Below are 23,521 nucleotides of genomic sequence, written 5' to 3'. Positions count from 1 at the left end.
CCCATGACCTAATTTACTTTTTAAACCACCTCTGTTCTTGATACAGTCTCAGAGGTAGAACCTCAATGCAGGAGGTTGAGGAACTCAGGCAGGTGGGTCATTATGACTGCTATCTCCAGAAGAAGAGCAGTTAAACAAGTAAATCTGCCCCCAAGTAAGTGGGTGAGAGAACACCAGCTGCTGGTTAGTGGTTATGAAAGGCGATACAACTACCAGACTTTTTCCAGTAATACAGTTCCGTATTAGGGTCCTTGGCAGGTTAACCTGTGGAATTATTTGTTAAAACATTTGAAAAGTTTGTATTAAAAAACATCCTTGGTTTCATGTGACAGATGAGGCTCCCAAAAGCATCCATCATGATTGCCTTAACCAAATAATTTGAAATACAATAAAGGAACTAGCAATTTAAAAAGGTCCTTTTATGAATCCCTTTTGTAAAATAAAAATCTTTGTACCCCAATTACTTAACGTGTTTGCCTTTAAAATCAGATTTTATAAGCCAAATTCTGCTAAAATAGGGCACTTCTAGACTTAACTTCCATACTGAAATAAGAACGTAAAAATAAATAAATAAATAAATAAATAAATAAACCCTCATATTTACAGTGCACTCACTTCAGATCTCCTCTTTCCAATAAGCACTGCCCTCTATAGCCAGATCAATGCCTGAGTAGTGAGCACCCTTCTTCCTAGAACACAAATGTGCAGGCATAAAATTAAATTGATTTTCTTTTTCCCCCAACTTATACATCTACAGGATTGCTTTTCTGCATTCATTTTTCTTCCAAACATCCCTCCGTTCAGACTCACCCAAGAGCTTGCCCTACAAAGTAAACTGCTCCCCCAACCCTGGACCAAATGAAAGGGTTCCCTTTTCCACGTTAGAGTACAGGCTTTGCCAAATCCCCAAGAGACAACTGGAAGAAAAAAAAAATCAAAATTTTCAGCATTGCTTTTTATCACAACATACTTAGTTCTCAAGTAGTTCTCAAAGAATAGGTAACATCAAAACCAACTTGTTTTCCTATTATTTAAGAAGTTAGCGGGCAAGTTTGGCTGCTTATGCGTGAATAGCCCAACATATTAGAGAGAGATCAGAGAAATACAAGCAACACAGCCAAGACTTCATGCTTCATTTCTTCAGCATTGCCTACCTGTGTTTTATATTTCAAGGTAGAGTATACCTTTGAACTGGTCACAGGCCTCTTCCCATTTCAGAGCTAGAAATCCTAAGTAGTCAGAGCTTTGCCACTAACTCAGGCAAACCCATTCCCTCTCTGGGCCCTAAATTCCCAGTTGCAAGGTAAAGAACTCAAGTATAGAGACAACACTTGCAGCCCAGAAAGGTCATGCAATATTCCAATGTCACACAGCAAGTTAGCAACAGATGATGCAAGACTAGGCCCAGATCTCCTGATTTTACTTAAATCACCCTGCTTCCCACTTAATGCAGGTAAAGATGATACAAGGAACACACACACACAGAGCCTTCTTTTTCCTCCACTGTCTGGCTCCTATTTCTGAAAAAAAAACTAAATATATTTTCCCCTGGGGCTCACTCACTGCCGCAACTCTGATTTTCCTTTCTCCCTATCATCCTCCGACAGTTACATCATTGCTTTTCTTCTTCGCTATACAGTCTCTTCATCCCACAATGCACGCACACGTACGCACAGGCACACATACACATACACACACTCATTCTCATTATTAAACTCTTCCTTTGCAAAAGCAAAGAACGTTGAGGCCAGAACTAAAATGACTCAAATACGAGAACCTTGTTCTAGTGTAAACGTGGCCGTAACTCTACCCGGAATCCGATCTGACAAAATGGAATGTGTTCTCCCAGAGAAGGACTTTGCTCCCCCATACTATATCATCTCTCATCTAACACTGTCACTTCTCCCACTGCTGCATGATCACATAATGAAAGCCCCAGATGGAATTCTCGTACGCAAGAGGGCAGACTTATATGGTTGATAAGGGACCCTTTCTTTATTTGCATTGCTAACAGTTTTTTTTTTTTTTTTTTAAAGAACAAGCAAAGTGCTATATGTAGAAGGATAAAGAACAAAACAGAAAACCCCTTTTTCTGTTTTTGTTAACAATGTGGAATAATCAACTAGTACTCTCGGATCTTATCCAGACACCATTCTTGTCACCATCTGAAGACATGTAGCAGGAAGTTAGTCCCCAGCTCAGAATCCTATCCAATTATCTCCCTTCTCCCACCAGGCTTCCCCTCTCCCAGAACATCTTCCGGCCACCTTAACTAATGACTGTTCTCCATACACAGGACAGATTTCAAGGTTTTCACGCTATTCTTGCTACCTGGGACTCTCTTCCTTCTACTCCTCTGGTAAACACACATCCTTTGCACCAACCTATACAACAGCACTTCGCTCATGAGAAAGGTCCTCTGGACTTCTGCTTCCCTGAACTAAATGTGAAACCTCTTGTAGCCTCCCATGCAGAGCATGGCATCTGCCACATAATAGATGTTCAATTATTATTCTTTGAGTTAAAAGGAGGAACATCTTCTGAAATACATTTAACTTATGATGGAGCTGCCTACTGCCCTCCAAATGCCAATGTGGTCAGCGAGGAACAGAGCACCCGAGTACCTCTCAATGTCAAATGTTCTGGAAGACAGTAGCAAAGCCTCAACAGCACTAGTGGGTTCTGTGAGGTGGCTGTATGACTCAAGTGTGTCAGTGGCAGGGTGGCCTGGGGCTTGCAGTCCCCTGCGACTGACTCATCCCTCCCCCCAACCTTGCATGCTCCCTACTCTCTGACGACTCTGGCTCCAAGATGCCTTCCCATCATTCACAGACCCTACCGTAGACCAGTATTCCACCTCAACTTCTTATTCTCCCTCTGCCACCTGGTGTCCCTGACATTCACATGACTTCATTCATGCCTTAGGACGACAGTATATATCTTTTCTGGAACCAGTTTTCACAAGTTGATGCTCAGTGGCAAATTTAATAGTATTTTCCTGCTCCAATCTCTTACCCCTTGGCTATACTGTGCCTATGAGAATCAATCTATAAAGCTTTAATAGCAGAAATAAAGCTTTATACTGACCATTCTCCTTAGACCACAACAATAGTTCCCTTCAAACTACCTAAATATGCACTACACATATGGGTAAAAGATAAAAAAATGCAGGTCCTACCAGACCCTGAGTTCAGGAAAATGTAATAACTAACTCATGCAGGTTCACAGGTTCCAAACACTGAATCTAATTCCATATGCTGAACTGGGGCTTTTAGAATCCAGTGAGACTTAAATCTTGGGGACATCTGCCCTTTTTTGGTGCCAGTATTCTGAACCGGGTAACCTCTTCTTGGACTCTGCCTCTCACCTTTTCTGTCTGCTCCCCGCTGGAGTCGGCTATGATAAGACACACACCCCCTAGGTAAGGAAAGCCTGGGCAATGGGGCTTTTTTTTTTTTTTTTCCCAGCAAAATAGAATTATCTTCCAATTCAACTGGAAGAAACCTAGACGCTAATGACTTAATGCTGTTAGAAGTGCAGAGAGCATCTGAGACAAAAGTGCAAACCAGACCGTCAAATGTTAGCTGTGTGTAAATACAACGTATGTGTTTTTAAGGGATGATGGTGAGAAATTTGGAGTTTGACGGAGTTGGTTCTAGACTCCATTCAGAATGGATGATTATATGTGATTTTATGAAGACTGCAGGTGATGTGCAGTCCAAAACCAAAAAAAGGCAGTTCTGATTACAAACCTTTGGGGGAGAAGTTAGCATGGCCTACATGACCAAAGGATGGAGCCTGCAGGAGGTTCTGTCCCCCTGAAATGTCTAGCCCTCATTTACTCAGAACTTTGCAGTTAGCCAGTCCTGATTTGCCCGACTGACACTTTAGATGTGATGAGGCCCATCATTCAAGCATCCGGGATCCACTCATTCATGCAAGCATACAGTAGGTACCAAAAAGTCAAGCTCATGAGCCCTAAAGATAAACCACGGCCTTTTGTAACATGGGTCCTTGTGTTTTCTTCCTTGGTGGTGGAAGAGAAAACTAGTCCCTCTAGTGTCGTCCCACTGTAGGTGGCTGAAGGATGGAGACACTCCTGCATTCCGCATCCACATTAAAGCACAGCTCAGGAACCTCCACATCCTGTCGAGATGCAAGCCCTCCAGGACCTACGAGGAGACGAGGAGACGAAAACCTTGTGCTTTCATTTCCAAGGCCCTTATAGTTCTGGTTTAAAAGACAATGTGATCTGCATTACCTCACACGGAAAAAGTTAACCCACAAGCCAACACGCTTCACTACGTGAAGAAAAAGGACCCACACTGGTTAGTGGACGACTGACCTCTCCAGAGTGATCCAATCTTTGCTCTGAAAACCTATCTTACTAGGTGGATTTGTTTCCTGTCCTTGCCACTACTTGAAAACCCACTAACATCTAAATCTTGACGACTTCTGCCTCTCTGCTCCAATTAGTTTTCTTCCTGGTATGGAATTAACAGGGCCAGGCTCGATAAATGTGTGTTCTCCTCAAACAATTTTCACTGAAGTGAAACACTCTTGAAATATAAAGGTACACTAAGATGTGTGAAACCTTAAAGCCAGGTGTTGTTTATTTTTTTTTTTTAATCCCCAGTGAGGACTCATGCCCGTGAGTAATTCATTCATGTCACCCATTTGTGAGAGATGAGAAAAGAAAACACCACTTATTCCTTTCCTGATTTAGAACCTTCCCTTGTCTTAAGTCTACCGAAGCTGACTCCTGGGGAGGCAAGGCGAGAGAGGTAAGGAGAAAAATGAGCCTGAAGTGACTGCATCCACGGAGTGAATAAGCACTTTGGGTTTCCACCTGTGTCAGAGAGGGGACCGAGCCACATTTTGGTGAGGTGACCTCCGCACCTGCCACCCCACCTCACCCCCCAAGAAGAAAGCGGGAGCCTGAGTGCTCTCTTGGGGAACTTACATAAGACCCTGTAAAACTTCCTGTGACATTCACGGAAAACGTAAGCTGCTATTTTGCTCCCTCAGGAGATCATTTTAATGGACTGAGTGACAAAATTCACGGATTCGGAGTTCAACAGAAACCTGCTCAACCGAGGTACACCGGCTCGGGGACGAGAAAAAAATCCATCCCCATTAAACAGGGTCACCCGGGGGATGGATTCAGTGTAGGAGAGACAATCTGTTCCCTCCTAAGTGACCCATTTAAAATCAGATTGTTCCAGGGAAATCTCATAGGTTTAATAAATTTCAAAGTGGCAAGGACAGCCTTGTAGGACTGAGATATTAAAGAAGGTAATAAACAAAATAACTTAAGGATGCTCGAACTTTGGAGTCAGCCACTCCACCCTTCAGCGGCAGAGACGTTCACGGGAATGGCTGGATCGCTGCACACTCATCACTCATCGTAAGCAGCTTTGTCTAACAGGACGGCCACTCTGCTTAGGTTTCCTCTCTATGGATATCGCTGCCACCCAACTACTCTGTCCCAGAGAGGGCCCTGGAAGCCGTGGCTGCTCCCCCGAAATCGCCTCGACTGTCTACAACAGGAGCAAAGAAAAGTTCTCCAGAGCATCACACCAGGATAGGCAGGTGAGGATCACCCAAGGGGGACAGCGAAACACACAGCAGGTCGTCGTCCCCCGCCCCCCCCGCCCCAAGTACGGATGCCCAAGCTGAGAAGCTGCGGGGACTGGGGCAGGAGGGTGCGAGACCGCGGCGCACCCCCTCCCGGTGTGGACGGGAAAGTCCTCCCCGCGCTCCGGGCTGGCAGCCGTGTGCCTAGGAGCGGGCGGTGGGGGCGTCCGAGACCCGCGGGCTTGCACCCCAGCCGCCCGGGGCCGCGCGCCCAGGCGGCCGAGGGGGTGCCTCGCGGGGGTAGCAGCCACAGGTTCGGGGAACTAGTCGGGCGCCGCTCAGCAGGGCGCCCCCGCGGCGGCTCTCCGACCCCCCCCCCCCCCGGGCTCTTACCTTGGCCGTGACTGCCGCCAAGCACCGGGAGGCCGCGGAAGAGCGGGGCGCGCAGGGCGTCCGGGTCGGGGTCCCGGCGGCGCTGCCCTAGTTCAGGCGGCGGGGCCGAGCGCGGACTTCGGGGGCGGCCCGCGGCGGCGACGGCGGCGGGGAGGGTCCGGGCCGCCCCGGCTGAGCGCCGTCCCTCCTTCCTCGCCCTCCGGCGCCGCTGCCTGGCGCTGCTCCCTGCCCCGAGGACTCTCCCCGCCGGGGGCGCCCCGCATGGGCAGGGGCCTGCGTCGGCCTCGGGCTGGGTCCGGGGAGGGGGCGCTGGGGAGAGCCGCGGGGCGGCCACCGGGCCGGCTCCACCCCCCGCGCTCCCCGCCGCTTCGCCCCTTCAGGGCAGGGCCTGCCCGCTCCCGGCCCCGCGAGGCGAGCGCGGCCGCGCCCCCAGCGTCAGGCGCCCCGGCTCCGCGCGGCGGCGGGGCAGCGGCGGTCCGACCCGGCCGGGCGCCGAGCACGGCGGCGGAGAGGCTGAGCCGGCCGCGGCGCCCCCTCCCCCCGGGCCTGCGCCGCCCGCCCGCCCGCGGCTCCGCGGGGAGGCGGCGCTGGAGAGGGCCTCGCCCCGGCCTGGGGCGCGGGGCCGGGGGCGCGGGGCCGGGGGCGGCGCCCCGGGAAGGTCACCGGAGCGGAGGCGGGGCGCAGCGCGGTGGGTGCGGGGAGCCGCGGCGGACGGCCCCGCTGCCGCCGGGAGCGCTCGCCGGCCTCGGCCGCCGCCGCCTCCGAGACGCGCCGCGCCGGCTTCCCCGAGCGCCCGGCGCTCGGAGCTGGGCGGCCGCTGCAGCCGCCGCGGGCAGCCGGGCGCCGCTGGCCGGAGCCGGCGCGCGATCCCCGCCTCCCGCGCCCGGCCAGGCGGGGGCCGCCGCGCGGAGGCCGGCGGGGGGGGGGGCGAGCGGGCGGGCGCTGGGGTCCGGGCTCCGGGCTGGCCCCGCCGCCGCGTGCCCAGAGCGCCGGGCTCGCTCAGCAGCTGCAGTGACTGTGTGTCTGTGTCATGTCTGTGCAGCTGGGGGGGACCGCGAGCCCGGGCCGGGCTCCGGGCGGGGGCGGGGCCGGTGCGCGCCTCGGCGCCCGCCCCCACCCCGTGACGGCGCGGCCGGCCAATGGCGGGCTCCGCAGCCGCGCGGACCGAGCGCCCGCCCCCGCCCGGGCTCCGCCCCCCGCGCGAGGCTCCGCCCCCCCGCCTCTCCGGCTCGCTCGCACGCGGGTGGAAGCAACACCCGGAGCCGGGATCCCGGCCGGGGTCGGGATGGAAGGGTGCAAGCCGGGAGCTCCCCGCCCTTCTCCCCCCCCACCCCGGCCGCTCCCGGCCGCCTCGGGCTTGGCCAGCCTGGCGGAAAGAGGGGGAAGGGAAGAGCCACGGGTCCGCAGCTGCCGCTGTCGAGACGCCGGCAGGCTCGCAGGGCCGCGCAGCCGGTCCACTCCCCCTGGTACGAAACGGCCGTCGTGGGAAGTAGGAAGTTTCCCCGCCTCCACTTCTAGTCGGGTCGCCGCTTCTCAGCAAGGTGGCCAGGGTACGGGGCAGCCGGAGGCTGCGAGGAGCCACGAGGAAGGGCTTTGACAGCATTACTGGGGGCTCTGTATCCAAGAATCCGATCCAGGGCTCCCTATTCTTTCGGGGAAACTGCATTTCTCTGCCCCCTCCCCACACACACACACGCACACACACGCACACACCCTTGCACGCACAACACGCCCCTCCCGGTCCTGATTTCATTCTTGCTCTCCCTCCTGGCACAAGAACCCCGCGCGCCATCCCACTGAATGGACTTCCAGCCTCCCAGTCCTAAAGCCCAGAGAGGGGCGCCGAGAGTCCTCCGAAGCTCCGAAGCTACGGAAGGAGTGGGTGAAATCGTCTGGGCAAAGGGGGCGGGAGGAGGCCTGGAGAGAAAACCCGAAGGAGGAGAAAGCAGGCCGGGAGAGGAGGAGGACGCAGAGGGATGGGCAACTCTGCCTGGGAGACCGGGGCTCCGGCGTGTGATCCAGCTCCCGGGTTTTTCCTCAGCTCGTCCCAGGGCTTCTGGGGTCCCCTTCCCCCCCCCCACCACCGGGTCCCCACCCCTCCCCAACCTGGCGGGCGCCGGGTCCCAGCCTCGCCACTGCGCGCCTCGGTCTCCCCGCCCCAGGGCTTAGATGAGGCCGCGGGAAGCCCACCTTACTCCGGGAAGGGGCAGGAGAAGGATGCAAAAGCAGAGATAAAGTGCAAGGCGGGGGGGCGGGGGGCGGGGGTGCATAAGGAAAGGACGCGGAGCTCGGACTGCGGTACCGACCACACTCCCCAGAGGTCAGGCCCCCCGGGTCAGGCCCAAGGGTTTCGGAGGTTTGGCCCTCCGGTCCGCTCGGGACCCGGCTGCCGCCAAGTAACCCCGCTCTCGGCCTGCAGCTCGACCCAGCCGGGACCCTTCCGCCGTCCCCTCCCTTCCCTCCAGCCTCTTCAGGCAACGACCCCCCCCCACGCCCCAGCGCCCCCACCCCCACCCCCGTGCACACCCCACCCCTCGAGCACCACCCCCGGCTCTCCCCCAGCTCTGGAGTGCTGTTTACCTATTCTCAGCGGCAGACCGAGCCGAGGAGAATGCAAAAAGAAGGTAGCGGTTACACAGCAGCGTCCCCGGCGAAGAAGTAAGAAACGTTTGCTCTCGGAGCTTCAGAAGTTCACTGCGAAGCTGGGGTCCTGCCGCCTTATCACGGCGGGGATGAGCCTCACCCTGCACGTTTGCACCGATAGGAGATCGTATCTGGTTCTGATGTCAATGTCACTACCGTGTCGGAGAAGAACGTTATATGATAAAATATTTTCTAATATCCTCGAGACCATTAAAGTGTCAAAGTTTAATGCCAATCCTTGTAGCTCGAATGCTGCTCGGTTCTTCCTCTGACGTACAGCTCTGTTCTAGAAAGCGCTGAAAACAAGGGGATCATTTTTATTTTTTGCGGGTCGGCCGTCCTTCCCACTCTCCTTCTCCCCTACTCCAGCCCCCGCCCTGGAACCGGGTAAAGTTAAAGCAAGAATTTGGGCTTGCTTTTTATTCATTGCTTTGCCTCGCTTCATTAGTGGTGTAAAATGCATTATTATAATACATTAGCATATTAATAAGGGTAACGTGACTGAGACACTCAGTACCCTACCCAGGAAGGAGAGGGAGACCTGAAATTTACAAGCGATGGAGAAATAAAGGAATAATATCAGAAACTGAACTAAAAGATAAGCATGTGGTAAAGAAACGTCTCCATTATAATCACCCAAGTATAGTGCATTCTCTAGATTGGATTTTAGAAAGAAAAATATCACCATAGAGAGAGAGGGAGCAATATTCACTCTGGTCAATAAAACACATTGAAGATATATTTCATTATTAGAGGATTTCACAAAAATTACTTGCATCAGTCAATAGGCACCTTAAATGCACAAAAGCTTGGCTCTATCTGTTCAGTGTTGCAGTGTTTTGAACTCAGTGGCATTTCTAATGTTCTAAATGATAGGAATGCTGTCAGAGTGAAATATTCCACAAACTGAGCCTTTCTGTTAGTTCATATTATGTGAAGCCCCACATTAAAAGAATTCCTTTGCCCACCAATGGGATGGATAGGTGCGTTAGTGTGTGTATGTGTGTGTTAAACCTAAGGGAGAATGTACTTACCTATGAATTATAGTATAGCCCTTTGACACAAACCAGGATATAAATGTCTTAAAGGATTTCAGCTATGACATAATATAGTATGAGGAATGCAGAATAAAATATGTAAGGTGATATATCTGTTATTTCTAAAGATTCTGCACTGCTTTTGCTAAGAACTGAGAAGTGAAAAATATTGAGCCCTCTAAACCAACTGTTATATATTTTTCTCCACACAGTTATTGCACCTGTCACAGGAGAGATTCAGAAAGGTCTTTAAAAAAAAAAAAAAAAAATCAGGGTCAAGGAGACCTAATCCTAATTAAAAAAAAGAAAAAGAAAAAGAAAAAGAAAAAACCTGTCTTAAAATAGCCACTAGGGGGCCCTAAAGGCATCTCAAAGAGGAAGTCGGGAGACCTGCTGTCACCTCCGCTTTTCCTGGTTTCATTTTCTGTGAACCTCAAGGAACTGGAATGGAATAAGAATATGATGCAAAGTCTGGAGGCAGATTGGGTTTTACATCTTAAAAGACCAGAGTCTCCCCCCCCCCAAAAAAAAAAAGTAAAATAAAATATTAAAAATTATTTTAAAATATAAAACGAGTCCCATTTTCCCAATTCTTATCTTGCCTCCAAAATATCATCATTATAATAAAGAATATTGCACTCATCCAAATGAAGGTGGCCTGATACTTTTACCATCTTAAAGTCAACCCAATTACTTTTACTATTCCAAATAGAACTCATTTCTAAGATTTCAGAGCTGTTTTCTGAATGTTTTGAAAGGTGTTCAAGTGCTAGGTAGAGAAACCAATGAATCCTTACAGGAGTGATGTGAAAACTATACAACCTATAACAGCAGGGCACCTGCCAGTCAACTTATGGGAAGTCAGGTCAGCCTTGGGGCATCCACGCTTACAGCAGAATCTGGGGGGCCTGGTAGGCCAAGTACTAATTCTTTGATGTTGGGTTCTGGCGAAATGGTGGTGGGAGAAAGGTATGATTTTGGGAGACGGCTATGTCAGCTGAGGTAGAGAAGTAGGGAACCTACTACTTCAGGGGGTACTTAACAGCCACTATGGAAGGATTTCAATATTTTAATAGTAATGTTACATTTGCCAAACAACTGCAGTATCAGACCTGATCATATGTAAAGCTGCCCAAATCATTTTGTAGACTTCAATATCTAGCAATCAAATTTTCAAGGTTTCAGAATACTTAGCACTCACACATGTTCTTCCCACATCTTGCCAGTAAATAAGGTTATAGTGTCCTTATAAGGATCAAGAATCAAACAACACTCAGGGTGCACAGATATAAAACCTACTAGTTATCCTTCAACCAATGCTGGAGAAATATCTGCAAAAGGTGTTCTATCCAGACGCATTTCAACTGAAAGTATAAATGCATGATGTGGAACATCCCTCTGTCATTCAGGCCAATAATCAAAATGAGTAAAAGAAAATGCCTCCATCAGATCTAAGCAGGAAACATGCCACTTGCTAGCTGAAGAATTAAAGAACATTGCAAAAACCGCCAAATTAACACTAATGAAAGTGTGATTTGAACATAATTTAACTAAAAACAAAGCAAGTCTAGAATTGAGATGTGAGATGGGGAATAAGGATAAAGTCTTTCTTAGTGGAATGAAAAATAGTTTATGTTCCCATCATCATGTTCATTAAGCAGACAACATACAGGTATTCTCAAAATAGCAGTATTAACTTCCGGAAGACTTGCCACTGCAAACCTCAGAGCCAGCTAATTAGAACAAACTTGGCTCTACATAGAGAATCCCATTGTCTTTAGAAGAAAGGTTTTATTCACTCACTGAATGTGAAAGTCCATCAGAGTAAAAACCTTGTCAGGTAAATAGCTCCCTGATCACCTTATGATGAAGTGCTTAACTGGCAATGTAACAGCCTTGTGGAGACAGGAAGAGAAAATCAGTGCGGAAGTGGTCAATTCAAAGGTCAAGGTGAGATTTCATCCTGAGGTCCTGGCACCCTGGAAGGAAAGGAGATCTCAAGTTATTGGCCCAGAAGACCAAGACAAAAATGAAAAAAATATATATAATAACATAATAATATAATATAATAATGTAATATAATGATATATAATAACTAAATAAATAAATTCAAACATTGATAAGGTCCTCAAAGTATTGAAATAAAAGATGATGAAATATATCTTTTGGTGCTCTAGACAAGAAAACAATAACTGTTTAAATGGCAGTCATAGTTGTGTGGGGAAATTTTCTCAGCTCTGCTTTTTCCACCCCCTCTCTATCTAAGGAACCCATAGAGCAGCACATCTCAAACCTCATGTGCATACATGTCACCTGGGAATCTTCTTAAAATGCAGGTACTGAGTCAGTAGGCCTGGGACAGAGCATGAAATTCTGCTTTTCTAACAATATCCAGGGACCACACTTTGAGTAGCCAGGGTGTAAAGGACATTTGTCAGTAACCAACAATATCCTATCCTCCCTTTCCTATGCCTGAGAGTGTGATGCAAGTAGGGTTCCCCAGAAAGTAAACGCTGAGACAAAGACTTGAGACCGAGAAGCTTATCTGGAAATTGATTCCAAGAAGCCCAATGAAGATGTGTGGGAATAAAATAAGAAAGGGGAAGAGACCAATCAGGGGTAAATTAATCAGTGGTCAATGGGTGCTTAGTTGTGATAAGGACACTCTGAGAGAATGTGTAGAAGAGCATCGTCCAGAAGACCTGGGTGATAGAAATGTTATATATTTGCACTGTCTCAATATAGTAGCCACTAGTGGCTACTGCATACTTGAAATGAGGCTGGTCTGACTTAGGAAATGAATTTTTAATTTTATATAATGTTAATTGATTTGTGTGTGTGTGTGTGTGTGTGTTTGTTGTTGTTGTTGTTAATTGATTTAAATGTCAATAGTTGCACCTGGCTTTTAGCTACTGTGTGGGACAAGCGAAGATGTAGAACATACCTCAGGATTGTCCCCCCAAGGGTCAGGAAACCTAAAGAAGTCATTATCCACAAAATCCCTTCATCTGTTGAGCATTGCTCCTGGGCCTTAGTCAGTTCCAGCACATCTACCACGCTCCCATGGCCAGACAATATCCACAGCAGAGAGGTACAGGTGCTTAAGGTAGGAAACCTTCACTGATATGGAAACTGTCCATCAAAGATGGAGGTGATCACCTTGGGGATCTGAGCAAGGCATATTTGCTAAAAGAACCCAGATTTTATTTTGAACCTGACCTATCTCCAGTTCCAAAAGCAGACATGAATACCAAAAGCTAATCAATGTATTCCATATCCTGACCACCTCAAGGCTGAGTAGACAACCTCAGCTAGTCCAATCAAGTTGACTCTCGGAACGCTTATTTGAGATGCTGGACTACCAAGTGTTCCATCACCTCTGGCCTGTGAGGTCTACTGATACAAACTTTGGTACTGCTGCAGCCATTTTGCTGCCACAACACATAACAGCAATACCAAGAATATCAGAGCATGGAGTGAGAAAAAAAAAAATCAATCCATATCAATCAGGATTGCTTTGATCTGCAAGTAACAAAATACCCAGGTAATAAGACCTTAAATAATAATCTCCCATAATGGGAAATCTCAAGGTAGGCAGGTCCACGTGTGATACAGCAGCTCGATGATTTCATCAAGGACCTAAGATCTTTCCCTCTAGTCTATCATTCTACCATCCTCCATGGGTTGGTTTTACGTGTTGCCTCATGTTCACAGGATGGCTGTGGTTACTCTAAAACATCATTTTCTCAAACCAGCATCCAAAGCCGTAAGAAAAAGACAGGCAGAAAGTGCTTTGTCTTTTCTTAGATTTCTCCCTTAGGATTGTCTTGGGCTAGTCACGATTCCCCTTCTGAAGATGGAACACCGCTGAGCTTGTTAGCAAAAAAGAAGGGGAGAAAGTGACCTTTGGATATCAATTAATAGGGCCTTCTCTAGGACCCTTGATGGCACCAAATAAGAACTTACCAATGAATCCCTCATTTACATGAACCAATAAATCCACCTATTGTGTAAGTTTTTGTTTAGGTTTCTCTTACTCATATCCAAATCATCTTAACCAATACATGTAAAAGGGGCTGCTTCCCAAAGACTCAGACTTAAAAATTCTCATACTCACCGTTCCTGGATATGACAACAACTCATGCTACAAGGGTACAAGGAGCTCCCTCTCCTCCAGAGAGTGAAATTTCATTTGGAAATCATTTGCTATTTTATACTTGGTGTGAACAGACCTAGATCCTGCAGTTCCCACACTCTACCCACCATCTATCACATGTGGTTGGTCTGCGCAACTACAACTTCCCTTTGCACAAGGATCTATTTATCATTCCGATCTCCTGCAGAGTCTGGAGTGGAGATTCAGCCTGCTCGGTTAGCTCTTTCACCATTTTTGCCCCTACCCCATAGTTTCTGCCAGCATTTTTATCATGGGAGCTGGAGCCTGCCTCTAGAACCTTTGCTTTGACTTTGGCATTTCTACATTCTGGCAAAGAACCTCACTCGAGAAGTGATGATGGCTGAAAGTTCCCATGACAGCTCCATTCTCCACCATGACAATTGGACCTTTGGCTTTTATTTCTGTATGTTTGGGCTTGAATATGCTGTAGTCACAGAACGCATGGATTTGAATTGATAACCTCTGTGTGGACAGGACAAGTCATGGTGTCCCAGTTAAACTCTTGGACCCAAGCCTCAAATTAGTCTCTCTCGTAGCAGAATAAGGCATGTCTGGAAACCAGGGAAGAGCTGTTTCTGTTAGTATTTTACCCAGTCCTGCTAGAGAGTTAAGAATTTCTCATCTTAAACAGTAGTTTTAAAAATTACTTGCTTAAGAAGATTAAAAAACACAATCTGAGTGTTCAGAATCATGTGCCTCATGGTTTATTGTGTAGCTACTACCTACACATTACTACTGTGCTAGGCACGCTATGGAGTGGGCATAGTGGGGAGAGCAAGCAAAAGGGAATGTAGATGTGTTCCTACACTTGAGAATCTCCAAATCCAATTCAGGAGACAAAGCATTTACTTTGAAGAGTTAAATGACTTTGCAAAAATGAGATAAATCCGAAGAATTGCCCTTGAGTGTTCTTAAAAGATACAGTAAGGACAAGCAGTGTTATGAATCTGGAAGAGAGAGATTGCCGTGCTCCATCTGGTCTTTGGAAGACTTCTAAAAGCAGGAGGATCTTGTTGGACAATGCAGGTTTGGCAAGGTTTGGCCATATGTGAAGGGAAGCTATGAGAAACAACTAAGCTGTTCAACAGAAGATGTGATTGGTTAACGTGACACAATCATTTAAAGGATCAGAGACTGGAAAGCTAATTTGGGTCTAGAATTATTTGACAAATAGTACCTGAATCCCTGCTGTGTGTCAGTTACTATGCTGACCATTGAGAATTTTAATAAAAATAAAGACAGGTCTTATTCTTTTCATGGCCCACAGCCAAGTGGACAGAGGAAAGAAAAATATTAAAGGGTGCTGGGTGAAATGCTTAACTTTGACTTATATTTCATCCACTGTTTATCCTCAGTCACAGACTCTTGTTCATCCTATCCTGAGAGCATCCTTCCAATGCTTCAGCCAAACTTACTTATACCCTTAGCTCAGACCTTTCTCTTTCACCTGGAATATTGCAAATAGTATCTCCCAAGTATCTCCAACTTCCTTAAACTAGCCTTTCCCCATTCTTATATGCTAACCAAATTACCTCCACAAAGTAAATCTGAGCATGCTTCTTAATAACTTATGTTTACATCTGTCTTATGTATTCTAGTTCCTTCCCCAAAATATCTATAATTCTACTTTGACTCCCTTAGGTGGGGATCTGGAATACTAGCCCCAGACTAGGGTTTAGGAAGTATCCAAAAGCTCCATGGGCTGTCAAGGGTAGAGCCAAGGGAAAACCCAAAGTCTAGAGCATCCCTTAAAATTCTCAAATGAAATATCAATCCGGAAGTATCCATCGCTTTCAGTAGAGAGAAAGAAACCAGAGAAAATGCAAAAGATTTGAATATCACTTTACCATGGATCTGTAATCCACTTACCACTGTTCAAAACACTTTTGTGCATTAGCTCACATAGTTATACTAAACCCTCTGAGGTAATTACTATTATTATCATCCTTGTGGCCATTTTGCAGATGAGATAATGAGGACATAAGGAATCAGGTAAGTTACAAAATTTGCACAGTAACATTAGGATTGGATTCCAGACACAGGCAGTTTATTTCTAGAGTATGAGCTCTTAACTATGGTGCCATATTGCCTCTGCAAAGTGTGAGCACTAGGACAAATTAAGGAGGTCATAACAAAGGCTAAGAGATGAACATGGGGACACATCTCTGAGCCCTAGAACAAGGGTACAGGGGCTTTTTAAAAAGATATTATTCATTGAGAGACAGATAGAGAGGCAGAGACCTAGGCAGAGGGAGAAGCAGGCTCCTTGTGGGGAGCCCAATGTAGGACTCCATCCCAGGACCCCGGGATCACAACCTGCATCCAAGGCAGACACTCAACCACTGAGTCACCCAGGTGTCCCGGTACAGGAGCTTTTTAAAGCTTGTTCACAAACTTGGCTAAGAGCTGGGGAGGGAGTGGGCAAAGATGCAGGTTAGTTCCCTATATTTTGTTGTCTTTACGTGTCATTTAATAGAGATGCCATTTACCATCTCGTTGTTTTTAACTCCTAAATTATTTATAGATGCCTTCTGAGAAGGCTACCCTGGTTCATCCTCCCTGGCATTGACCCACATTTCTGTGTGCTCAGTTCTGCTCTCTACTACTTCATTGTAGATTTTTAATTTTTCTATTTGTACTTCATTTTTGATTCTCCTTACAATTCTTTTTTTTTAAAGATTTTTATTTATTTATTCATGATAGACATAGAGAGAGAGAGAGGCAGAGACACAGGCAGAGGGAGAAGCAGGCTCATGCAGGGAGACTGACGTGGGACTTGATCCCGGGACTCCGGGATCGCGCCCTGGGCCAAAGCAGGGGCTAAACCGCTGAGCCACCCAGGGATCCCCCTCTCCTTACAATTCTTATTTATATCACCTGTATCCCTTTTAATTTCATTTTCTTTGTCTTGACATCTTGGCCTTTCTGCTCTAGTTTTATAGATGTTAAGCAGATTCTAAAGTATTACTTTATTTCCTATAGTAAATCATTTTGAGAGAATTCGTCGTTCCTTAGGTCTTTAGGATATTCTTCCCTTTCTCTTATTCGGCAGTATTTTTCACTGGTCTCGCATGGTTCTTGTTTTCTACTCATTTATCCTCAAGTAAGAACAAGCCCATCGATACCCAGTGTTTACCAATACACTGGTGATGGATTTTCCTTAGCTCAATTCTCAGAGTGGTGGCTTTGAACTGTTTTCCAGATCCACAGCTGGATAGAGATGGATATGGGCAAACAATTCCTGACCCAATGTCTCCCTGCCCCACCGACCTCACAGTAGACTTGTATCTTAGGTGGCTTGCTCATTTAAGGATGAATCTTCTCCCTCCCTGCCACCAGGCTCTCTGATACTCAAAACTAGAATGCCCAGTTCTTCTTCTCACTCTGCTTCCCTATCCTGCTTTGTCCGTGAGGACTCCACCTTCCAGACTGGTTAGTTGAGATTTAGAGCTTCTCAATCAGAAGACAAGGGATGGGGGATTATGCTGAAGGCTCTATCTCTGCCTTTTAAGCTCCTGCCACTTCTATTGGCCCAATGAAGGTGGTTCATGACTGAGCTTCTTCATCTCTATCAGCAGCCATGTAGCTGGTATAAATAATAACTCAACTGACAGGTCCACCTTTCCATGTTATTGTGTTGTAAAAAGTTGCAAAGGCAATGTATGATCAGCCAAAGCTTTTTCGTGCTCATGAGGGGAATCACAACTTACCATTTTCTTGTGTTTGGTTACAGGGCCTTTGTTTATGAGCACTACCTTCTGAAGGATTTCTTAACCGTTAGAATTTTAGTGAAAAGTATATACTTTGGTCTCCCAGTGGAAGTCGGCTGTAGTTAAGTGAGAGTGGGGAATTCAGCTACTGCTTCTCCTGGGAACAACTGTCCACTTCAACAGAGCATAAGAGGACATATTTGTTGAGCAGGTTGACCAAACCAAAGGCAGCCAGATTAACCTAACCAAATTGTTGCTTTGGACTCATGTTCTCATTGATACTAATGAATTAACTCTTCCCTGCCCAACATAAATAAATGACATGCTGAAAGCTGATGGAAAGTGTCTCTAGTGGAGACATTTTAGTTTATTCTAACACTCATGGGTTCAACCAGGATATTTTGAGGGCCTGCTTTTCTAGCCTGGTGCCAAAGGTGAGCAGAATAGATGTGTTCCTTCTCTTGTGGAAGCTACGATCTAGTTGGAGAGACAAACATTAAGCAGACAAACACAAACACATACATAATTGTTAATTGGGGGAAATGCTACAGAGAACCTGGAGGTGGTTCAGTGGGAAAAGGACCAAAGCTGTAGCTCAGATGGGCCTTTCCAAAGAAGGAATATTTAAGGGGATCTGAAGTAGGAGTAATTCAAGCAATGAGTGAGGACAGAGAGTATTCTATGTTTAAAAGAAAAAAAAGGGATCCCTGGGTGACGCAGCGGTTTGGCGCCTGCCTTTGGCCCAGGGCGCGATCCTGAGGACCCGGGATCGAATCCCACGTCGGGCTCCCGGTGCATGGAGCCTGCTTCTCCCTCTGCCTGTGTCTCTGCACCTCTCTCTCTCTGTGACTATCATAAATAAATAAAAATTAAAAAAAAAAAAAAAGAATATTCCAGGTAGAAGGAACAGCATGTACAAAGCAATGAAACAAGAGGACTTGGCATGAGAGAAGGCTGGCTGGCATGGCTGCAGCTTGTTGAGCAGGAAGGACATTCTTGAAGAGAAGAAAAGGACATGAACAGCTGTTGAGGGCATTTAAGAGAATCAACAGGGCAGCCCCGGGTGGCTCAGCGGTTTAGCGCTGCCTGCAGCCCGCGGTGTGATCCTGGAGACCGGGGATCAAGTCTCACATCGGGCTCCCTGCATGGAGCCTGCTTCTCCCTCTGCCTGTGTCTCTGTCTCTCTCTCTTCTGTGTTTCTCATGAATAAATAAATAAAATCTTAAAAAAAAAAGAGAGAGAGAGAGAGAATCAACAGAGATGAACAAATGGAGTAGCAGTGTGGTCCCTTGAACTTACTTAGCATGAATCAGTGCTGATCCAACTCAACAACATTCTGGGATTTTCTCTAACAATATTCTATCACTCTGTCTGTCTCCCAGTTTTGCCTGTGTTGAAGAGATGTGAGGTAACCTAGCTTCATCCTTTGTGATGGTCTTCCTGGTCCCTGATCCCTGCATTCTCTACTCCATGCTAGAAGGCCTACTTAACCTTCTAATGCAGCCAATTCTTCAACCGCATTCTGGAAACACCTTGTCCTAACTAAGCAGGGAGATTATTTGGAAACTTAATTTTTCTTTGTGTAGGTTTGCAATATTCCCTCTCATCCCATCACCTTTCATCCCCCTCCCAATGGGAATGGGATGACCTTTCAATAATGGTGCCTTATGGGACCACCTCCAATCAGTTGCTTGGCTGTAGTTTCCATTTTGAGGAACTCATATCCCTTCCACCTTACCTTTAGACTAAAAGTCAGGATCTTGTTTTATAAGCCACTAGGTCTTTTTTTGTTCAAAGCATCCAACTGGCCTCCTCCTTCTGGAAGGCCCCAGCTGTTACACTGGTAGCATTTACATAGGACATGACATCTTTAATCCTTCCAATGGGATCTCTAGAAGTGTTTCTTAGAGTAAAAAACCTGGTCTCTTCCAGTAGCACCTGAAACTAATTTCCTATTGTGTAGACCTTGGTAGAAAGCAGACAATTTGATCACAGCTCTCTTTGTGGAGGCAATATTCAAGTTACAAAGAATAATTATATCACCCTCTTCAGCCCTCCTTTTCCCAGGCTAATTTCAATCCCTTAATTTTTTTTTTTTTTGGTAACATACTTAGACCTTACATATTTAAAGGGCTTTCAAGGGCATGTCTTATTATTTACCAGGGTAAAAGCTTTCCAAAAACACTAACAGCCTCAAGGACAACAATACCTTGCAACTTTATGGCACTTAACTTTCTTTCCCAGTGCTTCTTTTTTTGTACATACATTATCTTATTTTGTCCGCTTAATGACTCTGTGAATTAGGGAGGGTGGATGTTATTATCTCCCTGGGGAAAAAATAAAACAAAACACAGCCTTGATTCACTCTGGTAGACATTCAGGAGCAGGCTGGACCAACAAGAGGCTTCAACCACATCCCTGGTCTCCCTCCGAACCCTTAGCTGACACGCTTCTCTGTGCGGTGCCTCCGCTTTTATCAAAGGTCACCCAAGGATAATAGCCAACACTTGTTGAGTATTTAATGTACATCAGTATTGTGCTCCATAAGTGCTTTAGATGCATTTCATCTTTCAACCCTCAGAACAAAGGAAGTGGTTCTATTTATCCCCACTGCTCAGATGACCAAAATGAAGCCCTGAGAGGTTAAGGGACTTGCCCAGGATGCCGATATGCTATACTGGTTCAAGAACAAGCTGAATAAAACCCACCTCTGTTTCCTATGAAACTCTTGGTAGGGACGCAGTCTGGTTACCTTCTGGAATCTTCTTATAGAATGCCTCTGTCTAAAAATTTCAGACTGTACTACTAGGTATAATGTACTTTCTCTGGAGGAGAGGATTTGTTGTTGACTTTTGTGTGTTGTGTTTTACTGTTAACAAAAAGATGTGTCGTAGTGGAAAATAGCAGAATAGCAGACAGGAATTAGAAAGCTCTGGTATAGAATGCTCATTGGCCACTAGGGCCTGATGGATTCAGCTACAGCTCTGCTACACAGCTTCACACAAATTGTGGCTTGTGTGGCTTCACATAAGTTGTTTGATCTGAGACTTCATTTATTTCATTTCCAAAATGGGCATAGTAATAGCAAATGTAGGGAGTTGTCAGTGTTGGAGTATTAATGTCTTTTTTTTCTCTTTTGCTTACCAGAGTCAGAATGCTACTCTTTTTTTTTTTTTTTAAAGTGAGCTCTATGCCCAATGTGCAACTCAAACTCCCAACCCTAAGATCAAGAGTTGCATGTTCTACTGACTGAGCCAGCCAAGCACCCCAGAATACCACTCTTAATTGAAGGGAAATCCCCATTATTTTAGTCTTGGTAAGAGTGGGGTCCCCACTTTTGATGTGGAAAATAAAGAGGGATACATTATCAACTAGAGATCCTGATTGTGATCAACACTAAGTGACCCTGGATGACAAAACAGAAGAGGGATAATTTACAGATTATTGGAGTGCTGAACCAATGATCTAAAGAGATTAAGAATGATACCAAAACCATGCTGGGGAGCTGGCCTCGTGAGGAAACTGCTGTTCTGTCACTAAGTTGGAGAGTTAGAGTTTGCACCTCATTAGGGACTCAACTTTTTTCCTTTGACTCATATGCCACTTCTGCATGGGGAACTTGACCCTGCAACCAGCAACCCCACAAAATGAACACTCCACACAAAACCTTTTCCTCCTTTTGTCCCCTACTGATGGGTAGGCTGAGGTCATATGTGGGCCAAGGCTGCAAAGGAACCTGAAGAAATAATTTTTCTGATTTCTACTTTGGGAAGAGGAGAGGTGGAGGTGGATTACCCAGAGATTACAGGGTGATCAGCCCAGAAACATAAGAAATATCCAAATATCTATCACAGGGATGATATTCCCTCTCCATGCTCTCTGGCAGCTAAGGCAAGAGCATCTGACCAAGGTTGAGCTAATCAAATGTCCCCATCAAGGACTTTACCTTTGAGAGCAAAGCAGACACCCAGGTCCATTGGAGATTGCTCCTGGTGGTCACCGTAGAATTGAAAATTGGGAGCAGCACCAATGGCTTTCCAGGGGTGACAGTACCCACAGTGGCATCGGAACCAGATTCTTTCTGACATGGCCTTGATTATGGTTTACCTTCATAATTTCCTTTAATTTCCACATTTGTTCTGAGTCTGCTTTTCCATCGTTTCCATCAGTTCTGTGAGCTATGCAATAACCTTCCAATAAAATAATGTCTTATCTAATGTTGGCAATACTCACTGGTACAGAAGCTGGTACTAGTTGAGTAGACAATTGGAGACCAATAGGGTAAAGAGAATAATCTGTGATTGTTTTTGGGCTAACTGGGGCTGTGGGATTCCAGCAGATTAAGGTATATGGTAGTCTTTTAGGTTTCTGGACCTGATTCCAACATGTGAGGGTGTTGGGGAAGAACGACTTTCTTCTATCCTTCCATCTTCTAGCTGTCCTAAGAATTAAATTGACACAAGATGGGATCCCTGGGTGGCGCAGTGGTTTGGCGCCTGCCTTTGGCCCAGGGCGCAATCCTGGAGACCCGGGATCGAATCCCACGTCGGGCTCCCGGTGCATGGAGCCTGCTTCTCCCTCTGCCTGTGTCTCTGCCTCTCTGCCTCTCTCTCTCTCTCTCTCTCTCTCTCTCTGTGTTACTATCATAAATAAATAAAGAAAAAAAATATTTAAAAAAATCTTTAAAAAATAAATTGACACGAGACAGATTAACGGGGGGGGGGAGTGTAATTACATGTGCACGGAGGCACAATAATGAAATTATGACCTATGGGACGCCTGGGTGGCTCAGTGGTTGAGTGTCTGTCTTCGGCCTAGGGCGTGATCCCGGAGTCCCGGGATCCAGTCCCGTATCCGGCTTCCTGCGAGAAGCCTGCTTCTCCCTCTGTCTTTGTCTCTGCCTCTCTCTCTTTGTCATGAATAAACTTAAAAAATATATTAAAAAAAAAGAAATTATGACCTAAAACAACGACCAAGGTAAGCAGTTTTTATATTTTTTTAGACAAAGAGACAATAAATTTGTGAGGAATTGACAGGACAAAGGAAACTTACATTTGGGAATTTCAATTAGGAAGGAATTCTAAACAGCTTTTGGGCTGGGATAGTAAATTAGTAAAAAGTAACAAGGTTTATCTATACAGCCTCTTGGCTCTAAATTCTCTCTCTGGTGATGGGGATGTCTCTTTACCTCCTGGTATGAGGAGGGTAACCTTTCACATGGGAGATTTATTTCCTACTTTCTGGGGACAAAGGAAGGTCAGGGTATTCTCCTTACACTGGCTGATTCTTAAATAACGTCTAATTTAAAATAATCAATATGCTAAAGTGACACATTTGGGGGCAGCCTGTCCTTGGCCCCTACACCGGACTCCACCACACCACAGGGCAAGTCTGTGACACTAAATGAGTATCCTAGGGCTACCTGGGCAGCTCAATTCATTAAGCATCTGCTTCCAGCTCGGTCATGACCCTGGAGTCCTGGGATGGAGTCCCATGTTGGCTCCCTGCTCAGCTGGCAGTCTGCTTCTCCCTCTCCCGCTGCCCCTCCCCGATTCATGCTCTCACGTGCTCTCTCTCTCAAATGAATACATTAAAAATCTTTAAAAATGAATGGGTATCCTACAACCCACCTCAATTCTGACACTAGCTACCTGGAGACCCCACAGGTAAGGGCTTAGGCCCACAAGACTGCCCCTCCCCCACTTCCGATGCGTGCTCCCCCCCCAACCCCCAAGCTCAGATTGTTACCTGTGTCTGACCAACTCCTGTAAATCAGAAGTGCCCACGACCTCCTCCTCAGGTTTGGTTAATTTGCTAGAGTAGCTCACGGAACTCAGAGAAACCACTCAACGCACTAGTTTATCATAAAAGGATCTAACTCAGTAACAGAATGAGGAGATACAGAGGGCGAAGTCTGGGAAAAGAGCGGGAAGCTTCCATGCCCTCTTCAGGGACACTGCTTTCCCAGCACCTCCAGGTGCTCC

General features: G+C 46.6%; 1 protein-coding gene across 2 annotated transcripts in view; it reads right to left on the bottom strand.

Annotated features, from left to right (window-relative positions):
- The window catches only part of LARGE1 (LARGE xylosyl- and glucuronyltransferase 1), a 528,281-nt gene extending 519,709 nt beyond the window's left edge, over window positions 1–8,572 (bottom strand). The window contains exon 1 of one of the 2 annotated variants that reach the window (XM_077914722.1): window positions 8,551–8,572. The gene's annotated coding sequence lies outside the window, so the exon portion shown is untranslated. Of the gene's footprint in view, window positions 1–5,970; window positions 6,269–8,550 lie in introns of those variants that run through there. The other variant, XM_077914719.1, reaches the window with a different exon arrangement.
- Window positions 8,573–23,521: the final 14,949 nt, after the last annotated feature.

Source organism: Canis aureus, chromosome 11 (assembly GCF_053574225.1).
Source record: "Canis aureus isolate CA01 chromosome 11, VMU_Caureus_v.1.0, whole genome shotgun sequence".
NCBI classification, from domain to species: Eukaryota; Metazoa; Chordata; class Mammalia; order Carnivora; family Canidae; genus Canis; species Canis aureus.
The sequence above is the reverse complement of the archived record's forward strand: the minus strand, read 5'-3'. Positions and strand labels throughout refer to the sequence as shown.